Here is a 16394-nt window from a genome sequence, read left to right on the forward strand (position 1 = left end):
CTGCCTAGCCCAGTCCAATTTCTGGGAACTCAAACCTGAGAAGCTTTTACCATTCTCCTGTGGATGCTGTTGCAGGAGGTAGTACGGCCGTTTCGGAGCGTTTTCTCTTGCCCTGCAGCCCAATTCTGTGTAATTGGATGCAGTGTAGGTGGGCGTATCAGGTATGCTGCCAGCGAGGCACAGAACCGTCTTGTGGTTCCTCAATGCAGTGATGCTTCCTCAGGAACAGAGGCGTGCTGTGTGGGAGGGCTGGTGTTCACTTGCTTCATGTTGGGGAAAGAGAGAATTTTTTCCTAAAATCTAAACACCATGGGGGCTGATGAGCTGCGGGAGGAGCGGTCAGAGCCCGCTGTTAGCAGTGGATTGCCCCTGTGAAAGTTACTTGGGTGTTAAAATATGACAGGAGAGGTCTGCAAGGGGGAGATGACTGTACCTCCAGGATATTTCTGAAGAACTGCACATGGTGGTTGGGCAGATTTGGGCTTTGAACTTTTCACTGGGTTTTAAAGAACACTACGTGCTCCAAGCAAACTTGCTGTTTCCTCGTGCCTCAGCCTTTTGCTTCCCATTGACATCTTATGTACAAATGCTTTGAACGTTTCTGCTTGGAACGTGAGCCACAGGCCTGTGGAACTGCTGTTCCTCCCGGGCTTTTTTGGCCTGTAAATAGTTTTCCTCTGTGTGTCTTAGATGAAGACGCGGTGCTGCGGCTGCCGTGGAGAGAGAGAGTGACCAAACGATGCTGTAACCGTGCTGCTGTATTTCTACCTGTGATGTACTTGAAGGAGGATGCCCTTGTCCACCTCCACTCTGCATTTTCCTTTCTCTTGTCGTTTGGGTGGGGTTTGGGTGTTGTTTTTAACCATTGCTGGTGGTGTTCTTTCATAGGTGTCGTCTTCTGGTTTGGGATTATTCTTTTTGTTTTCGATAGCTGCCACCTTTTTCTCTCCTTCATTGGACAAGTCATCTTGTTTTGAGATCTGTGCAACTGTCTAGGTTTTGTATGTCCTGAAGAATGGACGACCTGCTGGAGGAAGAGGTTTTGGACCAATGTACTTCTGCTTTGTGACTGTGAAATGTTAATCTTTTTTTTGTAACCTAAGAACAAAAAAATGTTTAGTAAAGGGATATATTTTGTGTTTTTTGAAACTTTTCAGTGCAATGAGCGAAAGAGGAGGATGCTGAAGAAGTGTATGCGCAAAGTTTTAAAATAAAATTTTAAATTATATATATATTTATCCATCAATATCTGTAATTGTTGTTGTTCTGCCTCTGTCCTGAAGCGTACCTATGTCTGTGTGTGTGTGTGTATTGCTGATTGTGCAGCACAGATGAGTAGCACACTCTGCGTTACAAGGGGGAGCGGGTGAATCACTGACAAAAGGTCTCACTCTTGATGTAATGAAGTAAATCCCTGAGAGGTGCAGTAGCGTACGGGCTGATCTGGAAGAGTTCAGCTGTAGGATAACCAGGAGAGGTGTGTGCTGCCATCAGATGATGATTCATTGCTCTGACTGCCAGCTGCCATGTTCTGACTCAGTGAAGAGCTGTGCAATGCTATCAGCTATCTGCTCACTGTGGCACGAGAAATGGGGTGTAATTTTTGGAATGACAGCACAGTTGGAGTAAGCTTTCCCTCCTCCCTGGTTTTTTAGGAATCACAGTCTCAAATTCTGCTCTGTTTAGAAAAAAAACGGGGGTGGGTTCTAGGGAAGTGAGGTGTCATGGCTGTTTAGTGACCAAAGATGCGTTTGAAAGTACCAAAGGTGCAGGAACCGGCACCAGCCGCTTTGCATTGTACCTCCCGGGGCCACGGGTGATACCCACCCGGGTCGCCAGCAAGAGAATGAGCATTAGGCATTATTTATCTGCTCTCTGTGGCTTTGCAGCGCTGCACTGGAGTGTGGGCAGCTCTCCTGATCGCTCTTTCACCTCACACTTCCTGGAAGAGCAGTGAAAACATTTGTTGGAGCCTTACCCTGGTGTGCCCGTTGTGTCCCCTGCGCGTAACGGGGGCGCAGAGGGATGCTGTCTCTGGCTTTCAGGCTGGCTCCTCTCTCTCCCCTGTTACATCTCACAGTTTATTGCTGCAGCCCGACCACTGAGTCAGGTTTAGAATCGCTGTGCAAATAAAGGGTGGTGCAGCTCTGCCTGGCTCACTGGTGTCAGCTGAACAGGTAAGCGTTGGTGGCCTGCGGAGGTGGGAGCTGTGGCACGTCAGTGGAACCCAAAGGAGCTCGTTCCACGTTGTCCTGTTGCTTTTGCATCCCTTATGCCCCTAATTCTGCAAGACTGTTGGCCAAGTAGGGCTTGTTATTTTCCTTTCTTTTGGGTAAGAGATACGGCTTTTCACACTTGGGCATCGGTTTCTGCAGTTCCTGCTCACGACAAATCAGTGCTTGGCCAAATCCTGTATTCACCTCGTTCCACTGAACGTGCTCCATTACCTGAAGCAGTGCAAGGGAACAGCCCCAGTAATGTACTGCATTTCCTACAGTGACTGTAAAGCCAAGGCCCAGAGTTTCACCTTCCCTGTGCGTCCCTGCGCAACAACGTACCTTCACAAACAGTTTACTACTTCTCTACTCTTACACTGCAGCTTTTATTGATTCCAGAGTTTCTCTCGTGCTTTCCAGGAAGGCTTATATAAACCAAAGTTATTGCACATCCTGTTCTTGTTAGAAGGAAGAGGACGAAGGCTTTTTTTAAAGTCCTCCACTTTGGAAAACAAAGGATGCCCTCGTGTTCTGGGGACATAAGAAACGATTTCAGGAGAAATTGTGCTTTGAGGACAAGGTTAATGAAAAAGGGTGATCGAAGCAGGCAAGTTGTGTCTACAGGTAGATGAAGAGCAGGTGATTCAGAGACTTCTTTTTAATAATTTAAAGAATTAGTCACAAATTTGAAGCTGTAGAAAGGGTCTACAGCGCTCTGCCACAAAATGCAAAGGGAGAGGAAGGAGGCTGCAGCAGAAAAAATAATCAGTTCTTCACTGCAGCTAATTTAAGGCTGATTATTTTGATGCAGAGCAAGAGGAGACCTCTGAGCCTTCGTGAATTTTAGGCCACCTAAGGTGAGAATTGCAGCCTTTTCCTTGTGTGTATAGTGTATTCTCAGGCTCCAAAGAGTCGGGATCTTATCTTTACCCCTGAGCGCTTATTCCTATAAGCAACCGGGGACAGTCCCTCATGCTGCTGTTCTGCCACCACAGCACTGCAACCAGCTGTAGTGGTTTGCTGTCCTCCCTGGGCTCCACAGACATCCCTGCCTTTCCCAGTCTGTCGGTTACAGTTTTCCCCTTGCCTGTGGTAAATCACGGCCTTTCCCCAGAGGCTCCACCCCAGCAGAGCATCCTTCCGGTTCACTTACGCGCTGGGTGTTGTTATTCCTTCTCGTTACCACGCTCCTTGCTGACTTCAAACGTTTTGGAGGAGTTTTCTGCTGTTTCAGATGTGCCACTGAGCCCTTGGCCACCCACCAGTGCTGGTACAGGCACTGTCACCGTGGCACCACCAACATGGGAGTCACTGGCAGCCAAAGGGAAGTGATTTCATCATTAACCTGACGTTGCTCATTACTTCAAAATGACAACTTACATGCACATAGGATGTGAATTCTCCTGTTCAGAATGGGAAACTTCAATGGCTTAAAGTTGATTTTAGAGGGATCAACTTTGGCTCCAGGGTAACTGCTGCACCGCAAGTGAGGAGCTGGCTGGAAGGTCCAAAGGTTATTGCACCAGCTCAGGTGCAGCATTTGGCTGCTGGTGTGGTAGGCTCTGCTTGTGCCTGGAGTTACTGCTACAAGTTCTGGGGGATAAGCAAGCAAACTTTGCTGGTTTTGCTATAGAAAGGTAAGAAGGGCAAGGAACAGGGAGAGTCTGCAAGAGACCTGCAAGTAAAAGTTCGAGGAAAGATCCTGTTCTCCCATGAGAGCAGCTCTTGAAGACAAGTGACTAGACAGTGACCTCATCAAGCAGCACTAATGTTCCTGAACAGAGACCCTTTCCCTGCCCCGTGTAAGGCTCAGTAAAGCTCACGGGGTGTAAAAGCAGCTGATAGACCTGTGGTCCTTTGTCTCTCTTCAAGGGCACAGGCTCAGTCTGCCCACCCAGGGCTCTGAAACGTGTCCCCGTTTAGTTTGCAGCCCCTCAGCCCTTGGCAGCTGGAGCACCTAAGCAGCTGAAGGCTGAGGTGGGGGTTTCACGGTACAGTGCAGTGTCCCAGCAGGTCCTGGGATGTGGAAGGGGACGTGGGAAGCCACCAAATCCAGCCGCAGATCTCTGGGATCTAGAAGCAGTTACTCAAACAGGGAGTTGCCAGAGAACATACAGAGAGCAGGGAGCTGCTGCATCCTCAAGCGGTTCGGACCTTGATTCTGAGCGAGCCGTCTCAGCCCCACACTGCACCCCTTCGCTTGCGTTCCTGGGTTGGAACTGCAGCTACCTGCACCAAATGTCTTACTGCTAACCCTCCTCCAGCGTTCCCCAGAGCTTCGTCAGCCAGACGGCGACCGCATCTCATCTAGTGGCGACCGAGGCACTCCAGGAGCGAGCTCCTAATACAAACTTCTTACACTGCACTTCCTGAGGTTTGCTTTTGCTGTGCTTCCAATTAAAAAAACATTTACTTTGCTGGGCTTTGCACCCCACACACACACCCTCCCACACCCCCCCCCCTTAGTGCTTGTTCCTCACTGGCACTCATGCAATCTAATTTTACACCTGGGGATGTAGAAGATTTTAGAAGAGCTGGCACATCATTCTTTGCCCTTCTCTGCTTGAGCACGAGCATAGAAGCGGTTTAAATGAGCCAGACAAGAATCAAAACACACACCCTGCAAGCTGAGTCTCATGTCCAGACACACAAGTATTTTATGAATGGGAAAAATATTAAACACATTGCTCAGACAATAAATCTTCCTGTGGTTACATTTTTTCTAAGAATGGGGTTTTAGGGAAGGTCTGTTTAGTGCAAAACAAAGACAGAGGGTGGGGGAAAAAGCGGGGGGCGGGGGGGGGGGGGGGGGGGGAGAAGATTTATTGTTACATAAAATTTCCCAGTTGTGCTTCTCTGCTACTGCTCCTGCAGGACTTCCCTGGTGCTGGCTTCCCTAGGAGAGCCGGCAGTGTGGGACTCGGGCACTTGGTCACTGAGGACAAGGGGAAGGCAGCTAACTGAAAGTCCTGCAGTAGCTGTATGGCACAGACTGGGTTCTAGTAGGATCTTACAGAATATTGAAATTGATGACTATATGTATGCATATAGGGAAAAAGCAGTGAGGAACTTTGAGGAGCTACTAAGATGTTGGAAGACATGATCCTGCTTGTGCCTGTGCTGAGAGGTGGTCTGTAAATGCACCTGCTTTAGCTGTCAGTTACCTGGAGCACAGCTAAGTATATGTTTGTGCTCCTGCTAATGGGCCCTCTGCCTTTTCGGAGGGCTAATGGGGGAGAACTGGTAAGACACCCCTTTCTCCAGCTGCCTCATCCTCAAGGGAAGAAAGATAGAGTTTTAAAATGTGAACTGGAAATAACTCAACCTTGCTCTTTCTTTAGAGAATTCAACAGCTACCTCTGTATTGGAAAGTTTCCTCTGTCTGCAAGGCCTGGGAACACCAGCCTGCAGCCATCAGACTGCTTGGTCCCGTGAAGCCACCTGCCCCCAGCCAGCAGCAGGCCTCTGAGCCTCCTGGTCATTAGTGGGGACAACACCCTGGGGAGCTGCAAGGTGAAGCAGTGGCTGAACAACAGTAGGACACAGCATCGAAGTAGGGGTCTGAACACAGCACTGAGCTTGACTGAGCTCAAGAAGCATCTGGACGATGCTCTGACTTGTCTGGTCTTGTGTGGAGCCAGGAGTTGGACTTGGTGATCCTTGTGGGTCCCTCCCAACTCAGGATAGATATTCTATGATAAATCCTTCAGGGCATAACCTTTTGGTTTGGTTTGGGGTTTTTTTGGTTGGATGAAAGCTGATACTTGCACACTGCCCAAAACACGGCTCAGGAGCAAGAGCACCAGTTCTCTCAGTAGAGTCACTGCTCCCCTGCTCAGGAAAATGGGAAATCACAGAATCACTGGGTTGGAAAAGACCTTTAAGATCATCAAATCCAACCATTCCCATCCTAAGCTAAACCATGTCCCTAAGTACCTCATCTACCCTTTTTTTAAACACATCCAGGGACGGTGACTCAACCACTTCCCTGGGCAGCCTGTTCCAGGCCCTGACAACTCTTTCAGTGAAAACCTTTTTCTAATATCGTATCTAAACCTGCCCTGGCAATAAATGGACGTTTCTCTCCTTGTGCCCTGGAAGAAGGCAAACAGGAAGAAAAGTGTGGCTCTGCTAGCAGTCAAGAACCTGCACTGCTGCTGCACTTAAGGTCATGGTCCACCTCATAGGTAGAACTTGGTGGGAGGCTTGACATTCTGGCATCTCTTCAGTGCAGTGTTGGGCTGTAGCAGGCACTCAGCCATGTTGGTTATTGTCTCACAACAGCTGAGGTTGATCCTTGTCCCCAATCCTGTTTTGCTCCTAAAGCCAAATGTGCCAAGATTTCTGGAGAAACAGTTGCTAATGGTATTTTTTAAGTACATCCAGGGCCATGGCACAGTGACTGTGTGCCAGCCTCCCCCAGCAACTGTTCAGCCTCTCCCTTGCCCTCCCCCAGTAACATAACACGCGATGTGCAGCGAGCCACTTGCTCCCAGGAAGGTGATTCATTTCTGAGAGGCGTATTTGCAGGGGGAAAAAAAAAAATGCTTTGAGGGTGATGCTGTGGCTCTGTGTGACCTGCATCGGGGATGAAGTAGAAACCTCAACATTGCAGCCATATCCCAGCGTCGCGTTCAGGAGGCGCGGGGAAGCGGTGGGGGAAGGACACGAGCAAAGCACGAGCAGCTCTGTTGCTCCACGTGAAAACAGACTCTAATAGCAATTAAGGGAAAGGAGTAGGAAATTAATAAGGCAGGAAAGATTTTTTTCCAAATTGGTCACAAACCATTGGTTTATCCCTTGAAAAGCTCAGCTGACAAGGATTCGCTCATCCCTTTGTCCTCCTATCTCTCTCAATAATCATCCTTCTTCATGCAAATATAGATGGGAAGGGGAGCACAGTGAAAGGTTAAAATGGAAGCGGGCTATCTTTCATCGGCATGGTAATTTCGCTGCTTGGCGCCGTGCCAAGCGCTCACTGCAGCCACGAGCTGCCATTCCAACGTGAGTGAAAGGATCTTTAATAAGAGTGTAAATAAAAGCCAGGCTGAGAAATGAGTTTTCCATCCCGGCAATCGCTGGCCTAACCTCTGCTGTAAATAGTCTCTCGGAGCAGCGCAGATGGAGTACCAGCACCTGGGGATCAAGGCAATCTCCGCGCGGTGCAATTTAAACAGCTGGGTACAACTGAAACACGAATCAGTGGGGATAGACAGAGGGATCCCATTTTGTCTGTGAGGTAAAAACCAAATAATTCAGCCCTTTTTCCCCTTCAAAAAAAATAAAAGGGGGGGCGGGGGGGAGAACTTTTGACATGATCTTGTGGGAGGTGCTCTTCGCTGCAGCTGTTAGATTAATTTAACCATGAGAATTTCCCACAAGGCACTGTAAAAACAGAGCCCTAATTTACGATCATTGATTTAACAGCTTGAAAGTGATTTATCCGACCTCAGTGAAGATAGCGGGGACACCAGAAGAATGATCGGTCATTCTGGGCTTTGTGTGGCTGTGATTGGCCTTATTAATTTAGAGCAGAAGGTCTGTTTCAGTGTCTTACTGAGACAGGCAAAGGCAGTTGGCAACTGAAACGCTTTAAATACTTTTTTTTTTTTTTTTTTTGAAGCATTACTAATGCTGCTGAGTACTAAGAATTTATTCCACATGGAAAAGATCCTCATTAGTTAAGAAGCGGTAAAGCTTCACTTAGATCTGCACACAAACAGATGCCCTGGTCTTGGATTTGCAAGTTGGGGTTTGGGTTGGGCTTGAGGGTTTGGTTATTGGGTTTGGGGTTTTTTTGCTTAAGTAATTTCTTTGTTGTTGTTGTTGTTGTTGATGTTGTTGTGAATCTAAAGCCCGCTCTGAACTGGAATTTTTAAGCATTACAGTAAATGAGAAAGAGCCTTGGAAGAGAGAAAAAGGGGCTCTTTCTCTTTTTAAGGGCAGATTTCAGAAACACCTCAATGCTTTGTGTATTTTACTATTTTTATCATTCAGTATGGAAGTCACAGAGTGTATCTTTTCAGGGGTAAATACCTCCAGGTTTTGTTTCAGATGAATATGCTTTTGGTTAGCATGAGGGCAGCATCCAGCTACAGGCATGTCACACGCGAGCGACGCAATCTCTTTGCGCGGATCAGGAGGAGGAAGGGCGAAAGGCGAAGGGAAAGGTGAGTGCTCTTTCTCCAGGAAGAACAACTGGGTTTAAGAGGACCATGAAATGAAATACAGACGCTTTAGAAGTTCCCACACACCACAGAATTTGACTACAGGATAAAAACGTGTTTATAGGACCGTCTGCACATGTACAAAAATCCCAGGGGAGGAGCCAACACCATTTTAGAGCGGTAAGCGGGAAAGCGGGCTGGAAAGAGTTGAGTGCTGATTCATCTTCCCACCTAGACTGAGGTGTGGTTGGTTAAATGTCATTGATACGGATGGTCCTGAGTTTCATTCCTCACTGGATTACACCCAACCTTAAAGCCCATCTGCAGGGACCTCAGTAATTGGCTCACCACTTTGCAAGGTGGGAGACAGAAATGCTGCAGGCTCGGCTTTCAGCCACGGGGGATGAACGCTTGCAGTCATTCTGCCATCCCAATGAAATGCTATCTGACCTTAAACTGAGGCAGTCCACTTACTTCATCTCCATGCAGTGGTGGGGGGAAGCAGAAAACAGTATTTCAGCCCTCCAAAATGTGGAATTATAACAGTTACTTTAAAAAGTGAAAAAACTACATAAGACTATAGAATAAATTATAAAATACGTAGCAGAGGCCCCATAAAATGCCACACATGTCAGCAAGAGAAAATGCATAAACGGCTGTGAGGAGTTTGGGGAGCAGCTGTGGCTACAAAAAGAACCCCAAAGCCCTATACAAATGAAACAAAGCTGAAGCCCCCATTTTGGGCCTGAAGAATACAAAAAGCTGTATGTCAGCCCCTGCATCTTCTTGCCATCGTAGCGGCGTTCCCTAGAGCACTCTTTGGAGACTGTAGGAGACTCTGATAACTGTTCTGCATACCAAGCTCCAGATCGAACTCTGGCAGATTAGATTAGTTGCTCCAATGCTAGGAAATTCACTAGGAGGAACCTGAGTTAAGACAGACAGGGGTTTTTGTGTTCGTTTGTTTACCTTTGCAGAAGATTTAACACTCCTCTGGAAAGGATCAGTTCCAATAGCGTGCTCAGCCTGATTTGGTCCTCGTAAAGAAGCTGTTAATTACTAAGTCAGGTGTACAGCATATTGCTTATAAATTCAGAGGCAAGAGAAAGCCTCCAAGTAGAGTCTTGAAGCTTCAAGACCGCGGTAAGGATGTCAGTTGTGAATCTCCACTTTGCTCCCACAGAATGCATCACACAGCCAGTGGCGACTCCGCTCAGCACTGAGCGACGCCATCGGTAGACACATCAGAGTAGGAGTTGGGCTGGAGGGAGTGTGTGTAAGTGGTCAGTTGCCAGCGTGCAAATGCACGACGCTGCAGCAGCTGGAAAGCAGCACACAACTGGCTGGGGATTGGGAAACAAAGTGGGGGGTTGTGAGATCAAAGATGCATGATCAATCTTTAGGATGAAGGTGCTGACTCCACCTCATATGCAAAGCAACATCCTCTGGATTACAGCTATTACCTACAGGTGTAAATGTGTTGCAGAAAATATGAGCTATGCAGAAAAGCTGTCTTTCAGATGGGCAGAAGGAACTAGATTGTTTACACTGAATGCATTCGTGCAACAGAAAAATGCTGAATACTGTGTTTGCTGCTTTCAGTCTCCTTCCCATGGAAGAGCACTAAGTGCTCGTTATCATCAGTGATAAATATAGTCAGAGCTATTTAACTTAAACTTCAGCCTTTAATGGAAACATGCTTCATCTGTAATGTCATTGCTCCTTCCCTCATCGCTTCCACAGTCATTTCTTATGGCTAGCATTAGGCCACCTTCTGTCACCTGCACTGACAGGCCAAGGTAGACACACCAGCTTTGCAAGAAATTACTCAGAAGAGTAAAATTCCCAGAGTCATAACTTCAACACAATTACCAGGTGTTCTTAAAAATTGCACTTCATGAAAGAAATACCTTGATCCTCACTGTGTTCTCTTTTCTACTAACAGCAGCAGCTTTATTTCTGAGCAGAGACCGTGTGGATATATGTTCATCACTCAGTACTGCTGAGAACCCCTGTGCTGGCTTTTTTAACATTCCTTCTGTAGATACTCCCTTAGGTGGGGGTAACCAGTGGTCCTTTAAACCAGAGCCCAAGAATGAGCTGTGCATATATCCCATTGGCTTCATATGTTTTTCTGACATTGCTTTTTTCGGTCTTCATCATGTTTTCTGTCCCATCAGACTAACTAGATTTGGAAACTACAGAACAGTGAAACCAGGATTTGCCAGGACATGAAAGAACAGGAAATAAGGGTACTGTTATACCAGCAACATTTCTGAAACCAAGAAATGAAAACCACCAGAATCTGGGGAACAACAGAAAATGGCAGAACAGCTGAAGAAAGTAACGGACACTCCAAAGCCCAATCACAGAGACTTCGTTTACACCAGCCATTTTCATTCCCTGTCCCACCATTGCATCAATTATCTATCTACACTAGCATTACAGTAACAGTTAAGCCAGACACCTGGCTGCCAGCTGAGGTTTCTCAACCATGTCTTTGGAGAACTGGTGCTCCTAGGCTAAAGTCATAAAATCACAGAATCATAGAATGGTCTGGGTTGGAAGGGACCCCAAGGATCACAGAGCTCCAACCCCCCTGCCACAGGCAGGGACACCAACCCCCAGGCCTGGATCTACACAAGGCTGCCCAGGGCCCCATCCAACCTGGCCTTCAACACCTCCAGGGATGGAGAATCTACTACTTCTCTGGGCAGCCTGTTCCAGCACCTCACCACTCTTTCTGTAAAAAGCTTCCACCTAATATCTAATCTAAACCTTCCCTCCTTTAGCTTTAGTCCATTCCCCCTTGTCCTGCCATTATCTGCTCTTTTAAAAAGTTGAATCCCCTCCTGCCTATAAGCTCCCTTCAGGTACTGGAAGGCTGCAATGAGTTCCCCCCACAGCCTTCTCTTCTCCAGGCTGAACAAGCCCAGTTCCCTCAGCCTCTCTTTGTAGGGGAGGTGCTCCAGCCCTCTAATCATCCTTGTGGCTCCTCTGAACCCTCTCCAACAGTTCCACATCTTTCTTGTATTGCAGGTCCCAGACCTGGACACAGGACTCCAGATCTGGCAGTAAGTTCAGTATTTCATGAGAGACACTGAACTGCAGGTCCTTATACCCACATTTTGAAAGAGTTTCTGTACTTGCCACTTCCCACAGCTCTCTCACCTCACCTCACCTAACCTGATTACCTAGGACTAATGGTGGATAATTCCAGTTAAATACCACTACTCCTCTGTAAGCACAGATCTCTTCTAAGAGAAATTCTAGCTATAGCTGGTGACAACAACGTAAGTTTAGATAGGTTCTTGAAGACAACTGCAAGATGGGAGTGAAGGAGGAGCTTGGATGGGTAACTTTTTGTAGGTATTTACCAAAAGAGATCACTTGGGAAAAAAAGACAAGCAACTAGTGAAAGCAACCTTTTGAATAACTGATGCACAGTTCCAATTGACCAGACTGGCCAGTGAAGGACAAGTAAAGTTGCAGATCAAGTTTCCTTTACTGAAGGAGAGAAAAGAGAGAAGGAAGAAAACAGAGTAGCAGGTGAGGAGAGAGAGAAGGCAGCATCAGCAGAAAAGAGGAAAAAACTGTGATAGTAGTGTCTGGTGCCCAAGGAACAGTGAACATGATAAATGGGCTGTGGCAGAGAACAGGTGATGGAATGGTCTGCAGACAAAAGAAAGGAAAGATGGGGAATCTAAGGAAGATGCAGTTAGCACCAGGAAAGGGGCATGTATGTAACTGGTATTCCCTCCTGAAGAAAAATGGGTAGGCTGTCATGGGAATGGATCCAGAAGTATGTCTGGCAAGATAAAAATTACAGACTTGGATCTGAATATGATAATGATCCAGTGAACAGAAGTACAGATTTCCTAGAAACTTCAGTGGAATTTTCCCATCTCCTGAAGAAGGAAGGGCAAAGGTGTGGTCATCAACAGCTGACTCAGGAGCTGGTGCTGAGATTGATCGATCACCAAGAACAGTGCAGAAAGAGAACATTTCTTAATGGATATACTTGTATTATGGGTACTTTCTGAGATTCAATTTAGACCTATGCAGGGGGAAATTAAGTTGAGATAGAGCTATATTTAAATACAATCCATGCCTACATGAACAGAAAGAGGGAGAAAGGCCATAGGATATGAAGGCTTATCACAGCAATAGTCATCCTAGGCAGACTTCTGGGTTCAGGGGTAAAAAAACCCAACAACTCATTTTAAGAAAGCGTTTTGTAAACTCATGGCTTACGTGAGAGAGTTACAAAAGCAACAAGGAATAAAATAGGGGGTTCCAAGAGCCCCTTCCTATTGTATGCCTTTAAATGTTTGTCTAGATGTTCTCATCTTGTCTTGATCCTGTCTTATGACTTCTTTCTGTTCCCCATTGTTTTGTAGTGTCATGCCACTGTTCTACACTTAACATCGCAGACAGGTAGTTTTTAAGTAATTCAGCCTTCCCCATGTATCTTGAAAGAGGAAGGTAAAAACAAATCCATAGTTGCATGCCCTTTTCTTGTTCTTTCTTTCTCAAAGGCTTGTTCTGCTTTATAAGGTAATTTCACTTACTTTTTTGCCAATTGTTTTTCTATGTCTGAACACTTTTAACTCAACTTTCTAAGAAAACAAGGTTTATGTGATTGTGCAAGTGCTATTCCTTCCTTATGAATTTTGAATCCATTGGGCTATTTGATCCAGATTTGACCAACAGGAAGAGAAATAAAAAATATTACTTTTTCTGGAAAAATTATGCAAAATTATGCCTTTATTTAGGCAGCTGGATAAAGAAGAGAACCTGCTAATGGAAAGACTGTAAGAACTCACTCTTATGTAACCTTAAAATCCACATGAGCACACATGCTATAGGCACAAATCCACAGGAAACCAGGCTTTACTGCTTCAGGTCCTCAGATCCTTCCAAGCTCCTGCCATGCAGGGGCACCCAGTGGTGGCATTCATAGGATAATGGCAGGACAAGTGGGAGTGGATTGAAGCTAAAAGAGGGAAGGTTTAGATTAGATATTAGGGGGAAGTTTTTTACAGAGAGAGTGGTGAGGTGCTGGAACAGGCTGCCCAGAGAGGTGGTGGATGCCCCGTCCCTGGAAGTGTTCAAGGCCAGGTTGGATGGGGTCCTGGGCAGCCTTGTGTAGATCCAGGCCTGAGGTTGGTGTCCCTGCCTGTGGCAGGGGGGTTGGAACTCTATGATCCTTGGGGTCTCTTCCAACACAGACCATTCTATGATTCTATGATCTTCAAGCACCAGTAGGACAACACTTAATCAGTAGTCGACTTGACCACCAGAATTCAGGTGCAACCAACTAAACTTGCTTTCTTTGATAGGGAAATAGACCGAATGGAGAGAAGAAACACAGCGGTGTTAGTATTAGCTGGAAGAAGATTTAGAAATGTGTTCTACTAGAATTCATTCCTGCAATGCAGTTCTCCAAGTGTTCAATAACAAATGTGGGCTGGTGTAGGGAAAGCAAGATTCTCACCAGCGTTATTTGAAATGGAAAAGAGCAAAAGTCTCGTCACCGTAAACTCAAAATCATGCTGATAAATACAGAGGTCAGCTTAGGTAAACAGAAGCATTGTGAGACATGTGGAGTAGTTCTGATGAGAGGAAGAAGTAGCCAAATTCAGAAAAGGAGGAAGGGGTTAAGTTATAGGAGCATTGAATCAGGAGATATATTTCACGTTCATTACATAGTAAGGTAACACTGTTCCAACAAAAATAAAAAGCCTGTATTTTATGCAAGACAAATGAGGTCATTAGTTTATGTTTGAAACTGGTCTGATTTCAGTCACAGACGTGGGATTCTCTCTAGTGCAGTGCATTTTTTGAAAAGGCTAATGAAAGCAGTCACATGGGAATGGGCAAAACAATCATCGTAAAATGGAGAGTGAGACCCATCAGGCAAAGTCATGAAGAAGTGCTTTAATAGATGTATTCATTGGGAGAGAATTATTTTCCACATTTATGTAAAGATCTGTCCTTTTTTTTTTTCTTTCAAACTGCAAAATCACTTGAAGGAGAATGGAAGTTACTTTGTAAATACAAAAAGAAAAAAACAGCCCAAATGGAAACTCAATAAAGAAGTGGAATTATGGCTGGAGAGAATCATCATACTTTCACATTACATTTGTGTAGCTATTAAAGAGTTGGTTATTTACAAACCTCTTGATATGAAATAACATGTTCTCACATGCAGCAACACTATCAACTCAAACTGTAAATATTCCCATTTCTTTCCATTGCTTGTTTGCAAATATCAACATAAATGCCATGATTTACACCCTATTTTGCAGACTGCCACACTCAGGTTGTACTGGATAAAAAAAGGGAGGTGAGAGGGGGAGAAAATATAACATGGGGGACTACAGAGATGGCTTCTGTGAGAAGCTGCTAGAAGGTTCCCCCATGCCAATAGTAGGTGACTCCAAGATGGATCTGCTGCTGAACAAGGCCGAGCCCATCAGTGATGATGATTAGTGCCTTGGAGAGAACACAATTATGAAAGGGGTGAGAAAAAACACCTGTGCATTTGCAGGCAGAGAGAGGAGAGAGAAGACACCAAGGTCAGTGAAGAAGGAAGGGGAGGAGCTGCTCCAGACATTGGAGCAGTGATGCCACTGCAGCCCATGGAGAAGACCATGGTGAGACAGGCTGTCCCCCTGCAGCCCACGGAGGTTGATGTTGGAACAGATATCCACCTGCAGCCCATGAAGGTTGATGTTGGAACAGATACCCCCCTGCAGCCCATTTTAGGTTGATGTTGGAACAGATATCCCCCTGCAGACTGTGGAGGACCCCACAGTGCATCAGGGGGATACACCCAAAGGAGGGTGTGACCCCATGGGAAGCCCATGCTGGAGCAGGTTTTCTGTCAGGGGCAGTTCATGAAGAACTGCAGGCCATTGGAAGGACTCACATTGGAAAAGTTCCTGGAGGGCTGTCTCCCATGGAGGCACCCCACGCTGGAGCAGGAGAAGAGTGACAGTCTTCCCCCTGGGGAGGAAGGAGCAGCAGAGACAACATGTGATGAACTCACCACGTTTCCCATCTCCCTGTGCCACTTGGGAGGAGGAGGGAGAGAAATCAGGAATAAAGTTGATCCTGGGAAGAAGGGAGAGGTGGGAAAAGGTGATGTTAAGATTTGGTTTTATTTCTCATTACTTACCTCTGATTTGATTGGAAATAAACTAATTTCCCTGATTCAAGTCTGCTTTGCTCATGAGGGTAATTGGTGAGTGATCTCTCCCTGTCCTTATCTCGACCTTGAGCCTTTTGTTATGTTTTTTTCTCCCTGTCCAGCTCAGAAGGAGGGGTGACAGGGCAGCTGTGGTGCACACCTGGCCTCCAGCCAGGGTCAACCCACTACAGATGTGTCGCTTTTCAGGCAGTTCCTTCTTTTGTTGTTCTAGGTAGAAGCACAGACGTTTCTGGTAACCTCAGGTGTGACAGTGAGAGAGAGTTACTTTGCTCCATTGTCTTTTCCCTGTAGGTTTTAAGACAAGTAGAGCTTTGCAGGCACTTATTAGAACTACAGAGGCAGCTAAACTTGTGGTAGACTGCAATAGGAGACCATGTTTTGGGTCAGGCTCAATATCAGGATTGTTTTAGATTACTGCCCAGCAATACAGACGCTGCAGCAGGTTGTGGTTTAGGTGAGCACACTGTGACAGGTGACTGCAGTCTCCTTAAATGAGTACTTACAACAGGTTCAGTACAAAAAGGTTAGTAATTTTTGCTACAGCTTCAGGCTACTCCAACCCACCAGGCTCACCTGTGTGCCATCTTGTTTGAGCCCTACTTCTCTCACTGATTGCCCAAGTTCACTCAGGGCAACTGAAAAATCTCAATCCATGTTTCCTGGAAAAAAAAATCTGTAAATAGGTCCTCTCAAGTGTTGAACAAGGCAGAGATTAAGTTGAGCTGGTTATGCTGCAGTAGACTGCAGAGGAGTGTCCTTGGAGAGAAAGAGCAATTTCTCATCACCAGCTTAAGA

The sequence above is a fragment of the Gallinula chloropus genome (genome assembly GCF_964237585.1).
Source record: "Gallinula chloropus genome assembly, chromosome: 1".
Taxonomy (NCBI): Eukaryota; Metazoa; Chordata; class Aves; order Gruiformes; family Rallidae; genus Gallinula; species Gallinula chloropus.